General features: G+C 41.2%; 1 long non-coding RNA gene across 1 annotated transcript; it reads right to left on the reverse strand.

The window, feature by feature from the left end:
• Positions 1-932: 932 nt before the first annotated feature.
• Positions 933-7,351, reverse strand: LOC121928309. Its single transcript, XR_006103483.1, has 3 exons — positions 7,229-7,351; positions 4,301-4,347; positions 933-1,359 (listed from the first exon to the last, which is right to left on the reverse strand). It is a non-coding gene; the product is annotated as an uncharacterized LOC121928309 (long non-coding RNA).
• Between the last annotated feature and the right edge of the window lie 311 nt (positions 7,352-7,662).

Here is a 7,662-nt window from a genome sequence, read left to right on the forward strand (position 1 = left end):
AATATTCTATCCTAAATTACATTTGAATGGACTGCATCCCCCACTGCCCTCTGTGACTTTTGTCACATGCTTTTGATGCAGGGGAGATCTACATAGTTGTTGGTGTGTGCCTTATTTCCAACTTATAGTGACCCTAAAGCAAACCTAGCATGGGGTTTTCTTGGCAAGATTTGTTCAGAAGAGGTGTACCTTTGCCTTCCTCTGAAGCTGAGAGTATGTGACTTGCACAAGGTCATCTAGTGGGTTTCCATGACTAAGCAGGGACTTGAACCTTGGTCTCCAGAGTCATAGTCTAATGCTGAAACCACTACACCACACTGGCTCTCCATACATACAACAGATTTACTTGGAAAAATTAAAGTATGGAGAGCCTGAATTGTTGCAGTGCAAGCTTTCCTTTGAGTCTAAGAGTGTTTCAGTAAAATGTTGAAGCAACAACTGCACACTAACGGAACATTTCACAAAAAAGCAGGAATGGACAACACTGAAGCTATTACATCAACATCCCATGAAGCAACAGCCTTGTAGCATGGAATTAAATAATTGCCATTATATCCTTTCTGTTCCAGTTCAGATTTTAATCACCTAGCTCCAAAGGCATTCTAGTAAGTACTGGCTTTCATAAAGCCGAATTAACATTGATCAATCTGAGGTATGGAGTTAGAACAGCCATGTGATTGCATTAGAAACCCTCTTTCCCATGCTTAAAGACAAATATTATTTTTTCCAGATTCATGCTGGGTATTTTCTCCACTTTCTGTACTATCTAACACACACTCCCTATTCTTTCTGGTTGAGAGTCCACTGAAATCAATGGAATAGCTTCACTTCATCTGGGTGGGTGGGGGGGGGGGGGGAGTATCAATTTTGCCCCAGCATTTTTATATGTGTGGATTTGTGGAGCCCATGCATGTGTATACACAGACCTCAGTATGATTTCTCTTGGAGCGCAAGACCTTTTACTGACTACATTTTACAGGAAGTGTAGGGTGTTTCAGGCATGGCTTTTTCTCTCCCCTCCCTTTTGCCTTTCTTGTGAAAAAGAACACTACAGAATATTGATTGCAGCAGAGAGAGCGGCTGTGGTTGATAGCTAAGCACTAACCCAGATAGGGCTCAGCATTACATCAGACATCAGGCGAGAGACTCTGGCAGCAGGCCAGCCTGTAAAAATGGAATGCATTTGCGTCACTGTTCCCTTGGTAATGCTTCTTGGAGCCTTGTCAGCTGTCCCCTGAGGTTGTTTCCTTAATATGTCAACAGACATTCCTAAATCTTTAATGCTGAATGGCTCTTTTCCTCCTCCCAGCACAGATAGGTGACAGAGTTTGCAGCATGTTCCACAGACACAGGTCCAGTCTGAAAGCACAGAAAAGGATGAATGGCATTTTAGTCTTTCGAATGCTCACATTTGGGCTGGAAGAAAGCAAATGCTCAGTGTAAATCGAGAAGAAAGGCGGGCTGTCTTGAAGAAACAATCCTCTCGTGCACCTTTGCTCTCAACATTACATTTGGAAGAATGGGAACAAGATATATTGGGTATTGTGATATCAATGGCACTTTCTGACTTCAGAAATGCAAGCTGAACTGGATACCTTGAAAAATAATGCAACTGGTCTCTAAAATCGTGATTATAGTGACCTCTAGCTTTCATAATGCAATGTTAAGGCTATGTTTGGAGTAGCATCTGATGTAGCTTCTTTAAAAAACATGCTTTGCTCTGCTGTACAATAGATGACATTCTCTCTCTCTCTTTATATATACATATAAACCTGGATGCATACTAATGTACACTTCCTTAAGAGCATATTAACATCATCGGTCACTCTAAGGGGTTGCCCAATTGGGTCAAATGGCCCAGTCTCACCCTGGCCTTGTGTTGTCTACTTTTGACAACACAGCCAAAACATCCATGGTAAGATTGGGCCCAATTCTGCCTGTAGAGACTTAAGAGATTACCGCACTAGGGTAAAAACGTTCCCCAATGCGTTCTCACGGGTGCAAGCCTGGAACGTGATAAGAACCAGAACGCTAGTTTACCGCACAGCGGAACGCCGCTGACGCCGCCGGGCATTCCAAATGTGTTCCAGGGAGGCCATTTCTGGGAACGGTTTTGAAATGGCCTCCCTGGAACACATTGGGAACACATTTGGAACACATTTGGAACGCCTGGCGGCGACGGCGGCATTCCGCTATGCAGGAAACTAGCGTTCTGGTTCTCATCACTTTCCAGGCTCGCGCCCATGAGAACGCATTGGGGAACGCTTTTACCCTAGTCCGGTAATCTCCATGGATTCAGAGGGCCCAGTCTGATAAAATAGTTCTGGTTTTATGCAGAGTTTCTAAGAAATTCCACAGCAAAAGTGGGTTGTTCAGACAGCCCCCCCCCTCCATGCTCCTACCTTTCAGGCATGTGATTTGTCTCAGAAGCCCCCCTGTTGCCCTGACTGATGCAGAAACTGACCATCTGTCCACATGTGTGCAGCCAGGTGACTCATTTCTGCATCAGACTGAGGGGGCCTCTCAGATGGATGGCATGCCAGAAAGGTAAGAAGCGGCCCCAGGTCTTGGATCGGTGCAGCGATGGTTATGTGAACATTTGCCCGTCCCCACACCAACCCAGGGACTAACCTGGGTGAGCACCATCTGCTCAGGTCCTAAGTTAAATTGTGAGGGATAAAAAAAGATATATAAATTCTGAACCAGCATACACATGTTTTGCACATCTCGCTTGTTACATTCATACTAAATTGATATTTTTATATTTCAGTCTTCTAATGTTTCAGATTTGGCTTACACTCCACCAGAAAAATAATTAACCCCGCCCATGCCTTCTAACTGGTAGTGTCACTAAGGGGGTGCGGACCACACTAGGTGACACCACTGCTCCTCAAACACCTATCCTTTGGCAGAAATGGGCTGTGGCATTCATCTGCTTCCTTTTAAAATGCTTTAAGAGATGGTGGGAGTGGGATGAAGCTGAGTGGGAGGAGAAAGGAGAGGCCCCAGATTTTTTAAAAAAATTAAAATTTTAAATTTCAAGTGTTAATTTTTTAAAAAATATTTTATTAGAAATTATTATTATTATTATTATTATTATTATTATTATTATTATGCTTTATTTATATAGCGCTGTAGATTTACACAGTGCTATACATACAAACAATAAAATAGATAAAGTAAACCTGCCCATGGTGTACAATCTAAGAAATAATACCATAATAGATATAAGAATACATAACAATACAGGAAAGGGTTCAACAAAACAATTTTATTCTTTTTAAATTTTATTTAACAACATCACATTTCAACTGAATCTTCACTATGTATATGTAAATACTTTTAGGTTGTGTAATTGTAATTTTAATTTTGCTAGTTGTTTATGTCACAACTATTAGCATTACATTCAGTGGCATATGGGAATTATAATTTACAAGCAACATTAGTGCAAAAAAGCATTACTAAGGATTCTGTATGGTTTGAAATCAGAGGAGGTCAATGTGGGGGTGATACCATGAGTTAACACACTGGGTAACACCAACCCTGGTGACGCCACTGCTCCTAACAACTCTGGAAGGGCATTTTCCCCAGATTTCTGCTTCCTTGGGCCATTTGAGAACCAGCAGAGACCTTTTTTTTATTTTACAGCAGGAAGTGATACAAAAGTTACATCCATTTCACTGCCTGTTTTCACTTCCTGGGGATCACAGAAGACCACCCGGGTGGTATTGTATGTTACCCACCCTTGATTTGAGCTGCATCCGCACTGCAGGAAAACTCCATTTTGACATTGCTATAACTGCCATGGATTTCTAGGAACTGTTGCATTTGTTGCAGTACCAGAGCGCTCTGACAGAGAAAGCTAAATATCTTACAAAACCACAAATTCCAAAATTCCATAGCAATGAGCCATGGCCATTACAGCAGTGTCAAACAGGAGTATTTCTGCAGTGCAGATGCAGCCATAAACAGAGCTTTGAAGAGTTACTTTTGTGGCTGGGTGTGGCTGGGGGATATGGGAGTTTCATTCCAAACAAGTAATGTTTCCATGCTCAGCCTTTGGAATTAAACAATAAAAATGCTTAACTTAAAGGGCAGGGGCAGATAACCTTTCATTAAAACACTCTTCCTGTTCTTTCCTTGATATAAGAAACATGTGTTCAGAGTATCATTCTCAGGGCTTATTCATTCTGTACAAGAGCTATGTCAGCTGCATTCATTACAGCATTTTTATTGTTCTAGTCCCAGTATTTCAGGGTAAGCATTACTGTGCAAATGTAAGAAAGAGACAGGAACCCACCTGATGCACTCAAGATAGCCTTGGTTTTGCAGGACAGTCTGTCTCCCCTGGAAACAAAACAAACAGGAGATATGACTTCCAGTGTCAAAAATGCATAGTAGCATATCATAAAAATAAAATTAATCAGAGCATAAAAAGGGTGTGTGTGTTTTTTTTTAAAAACAATTTATTGGTCTGTTTGTTTTGTTTTGGGTTACAGTCCCCAGAATCCCCCAGCCTGCATGTGAAGGCTGGGCGATTCTGGGAATTGTAGACCAACCTTTCCCCTAAATTGTTTTGTGAGCTGTGAAATTAATTTTTTTTTCAGGGAAAGGAAGGGGGGTGATTTGTTGAAAGAATGAAAAGCAAAAGAGGGCCCTGCCTCCAACCCAAACCTTTGAAGGGACAGAAGCTCCTCTTGTGTTGCTTTCAGTATTGAATATGTAAATAACTCGAACACATACTGTAGAGAGGTTTTAATAAGAGAAATATGAAAATATGGCACTGCCTTATATTGAGTCAAACCCTTCATCAGTCTAGCCCATTTCTGACTGTTGTGACTGATAGTGGCTTGCTGGGATTTCAGTCAATGATTGTTGGCATTACTTCTTCCCCAGTTTTTCCCCCAGAGTTGGGTACTGGAGGCTTATTCAGATGGTGAAAATAATACAGGATGAATCCTAGGTGAATCTCTGTTGTTCACATGCATCACAAATGCACCCGATTAAGTTGGGCAGGGCTGCCAAAAATCCCACTTAACCCAGGATAATCAATACTGTTTTTTCCCCAAGTTTTTAAAAAAGATTTGCATCATTGGCAGTGTGAATAACCAATGTGAATAAACCCAGCATTAAACACTGCATGCCTTGAATGCATTTCGAATACATTCACATCATCGACTCCATGTTTATTTAAGTGCTGGCACATGTGAGCAACTGAACTTGCAGAGATGCACAGAGATGTGGTTCCATAGTGTGAATAACAAACCCAGAATGTGTGGATGAGGTTATTTGTATCATTCCACTAAAAAAAAAACCTTGGGTCCTCCCCATACAAAGCATGAGGAACTCCGTCCAAGGATGTTAGGACTGTTTTTAGCATAGAGGGAGAGCTTAATTTTGCCAGACAGGTTGTTATTAATTTTGGCTACTTGTAAGTACCTGATGTGGGAGGGCATATTACTTTGCTCATCCATTATCATCCTTAAATATTAAGACTCAGACAAGCACATTGTGTACTTCAGCAATTCTTCAATGTGTTCAGCATTGCTTGCTTTCAAGTAAGTGTGCATAGCATGGATTGCAGGCAACATTACTTCTTCAAGAGCTCAACAGCAATACCTGCCTTAATATTTCTTAGTATTTGATCATTTAGTACACTTCTAATTGGTAATTCCTGAGGCAGCCCAGCTACACAGGTTCTTGATGGTCCAAGTTTACCAGATCATTTTTGAGGGGTCCAGTCTCATTAGTCTTATAGGAAGCCTCAACCACCATCCTCCCCAATCACATACAAAAGTGATTTTATAAAAGAATTCAATAAACAAACAAATATACAGGAGGACAATAGTTTCTTTAATATCATACTGTTGTTCATTTGTTGACTTATTGTTCTTGTAACCCTTATACGGTAGTTCAAAATGCTTCCGTAGGACTGCTGCAGCCTTTCCCAGCCTTATGCCTGTGGATGTGTTGGACTGAAACTCCCACAATTCTGCCCTCATTTACTCTTTAGACTGAGTAAGAAGGACTGTTGCATATTTGGAGACTGGTTTAATGAATGACTCCCTTCCCTCCTATTTTGTTATGTAGGGATTGGTTTTAAATTTTATGCCCATTGCTTTTCCTCTTTCCCCTGATCTATTAAAAACAAACCCATGTCTCATTGTCCTCCATCCATCCTTGTATTCTATTAAATTGACTGTTTTCCTCCTTTCTGGGAAGATGCAGGCTTGTGAGCAAAGGCACTACACCATGTTTCAACTTAGCTAAAGTGATAACATCCTATGGAAACTTGGGATTTGTAGTTTGGTGAGTCATTAGCACTCTGTGGTTGAGCATCCTAGTTGCCTCTCCCTAAACTGCGCAGTCCAGGATTCCAACGGTTGCTGTTGGAGTTAAAGTGGAATATAGCACTATAATTGTGTAATGTGAAAGGGGCCGTGATCCCATGGTTCCCTGTACAGTATGGTGTCTGGTCAGGAAAGGTGGGTTACAATCCCACCCCTCCACCCTGCTGGATTTGTTCTTTTTTATGGAGAGGCCAAAGCAGCTGGCGACGTTTTAGAAAGTAGTATAGAATTTTTTAGAGAGCAGGGATTGTCTCTTTGTGTTTAGTTCCTTTTTCATGGTGGCTACAATCTGCCAAACAATACCTAGATCTGAACACTGATATCCTAGAGACAAAGCATTTGCAAAGAAAATGTAATTTTAAAAAAAGTTTGTTAAAACTTTTTTAAAACCTGATTTTTTAGAAGAACAAAAACTGGCATAGGCTGGAATGAGAAGAGAAAGGAAGGAAGATGGGTATCTTTAGTTTAAAAATATACACTTTACTTTCCTTAAACTCTGCAGGGTCCATCTATTTTGTCTGTGTGTTTGTGAATGAGACAGGGACGTAGCTAGGATTTTAGGAAGGGAGGGGGTCTAGACTAAGTGCCACCATTATAATGGGGCTTGAGTGTGGCAGTGCAGAAGCACACCTCAAGAACCCCGCCCTTGGCTACGTCCCTGAATGAGAGATATCTGTGGGTTGCCTGGGAGATTAGTGCAGGAGGCCTTCCTGTTTTCAAGGAGCCTACAGGATAAGCAGGAACATCTCTATTTATCAGTCTCTTTTTCCTGATGTAATTTCAGGGAAGGTTTGGCACAGGGTTATGGTTGTCTTCATTTATAGCAAACCTATTTGCATTAAGGCTGGTTTGGAGTCTACAGCATGGCTGTAATTTACCATTGCACAAAGCGAGGGGAATCCTCCAATCCATGGGTTTGATTTGGTACACAAGAGGTCTCCTCTCCAGTCAGTGATGTATATTCTGTTCTTATCTTGTAGATATAAAGCTATTTAAAACCTATAAAAGATATGCGGTGAAATTAGCACTTGTTTACAGAATGACAAGTTTTAGTGTTGCAAAATGACATGGACTGGATTAGACTGGGAACTGTGGTTTGTAGAATTTTGCCTCAGACAGGAGCTCATTTTTTGTATGTTGACAAGGCTGTGCATACCCAGGCACTCTTGTTTGCAAGGTAGAAGAGTTTTCCATGCGTGAAAGCAGTTCTGCTAGAGCAAATTGTTAAGATTTGGTTTTGCCTAATACAGCCCTTTCTCAGACTGGAATTCAGGCCTTGGAGTAGAAAAGGGTTCCTCATCCTCTTTTCATT

Source organism: Sceloporus undulatus, chromosome 1, assembly GCF_019175285.1.
Source record: "Sceloporus undulatus isolate JIND9_A2432 ecotype Alabama chromosome 1, SceUnd_v1.1, whole genome shotgun sequence".
NCBI classification, from domain to species: domain Eukaryota; kingdom Metazoa; phylum Chordata; class Lepidosauria; order Squamata; family Phrynosomatidae; genus Sceloporus; species Sceloporus undulatus.